The following is a 325-nucleotide window of genomic DNA, read 5'->3' as shown; positions in this document are numbered from 1 at the left end:
CCCCTCCCACTGCACAGAGAGGTGTCTCCTCAGCTGTCTCCTCTGTCTTTAGGAATTCTGTCATCGGCAACGAAGTGTCTCCTTGCTTCGGCGCTGCACCAAGCTGCTGCTGCTGCTGCTGCTGCTGCTGCTGCTGCTGCTGCTGCTGCTGCTGCTGCTGCGGGTCCGCCCACGGAGGCAGCAAGTGAGGGGGGGCCCCTGCCTTTGGGGGCCCCCCTTCAGCCAGCAGCAGCCGCGCGGCCCCGCCTGCATGCAGCGCGGGGGTAGCTAGACCTACACCGCAGCTGTCTCCTTCTAAAGGGAGGCCCTGGTGGGGCCCCAAACC

Source organism: Eimeria mitis, genomic scaffold (genome assembly GCF_000499745.2).
Source record: "Eimeria mitis Houghton genomic scaffold, Emh_scaff2777, whole genome shotgun sequence".
Lineage (NCBI taxonomy): Eukaryota > Apicomplexa > Conoidasida > Eucoccidiorida > Eimeriidae > Eimeria > Eimeria mitis.
The sequence above is the reverse complement of the archived record's forward strand: the minus strand, read 5'-3'. Positions refer to the sequence as shown.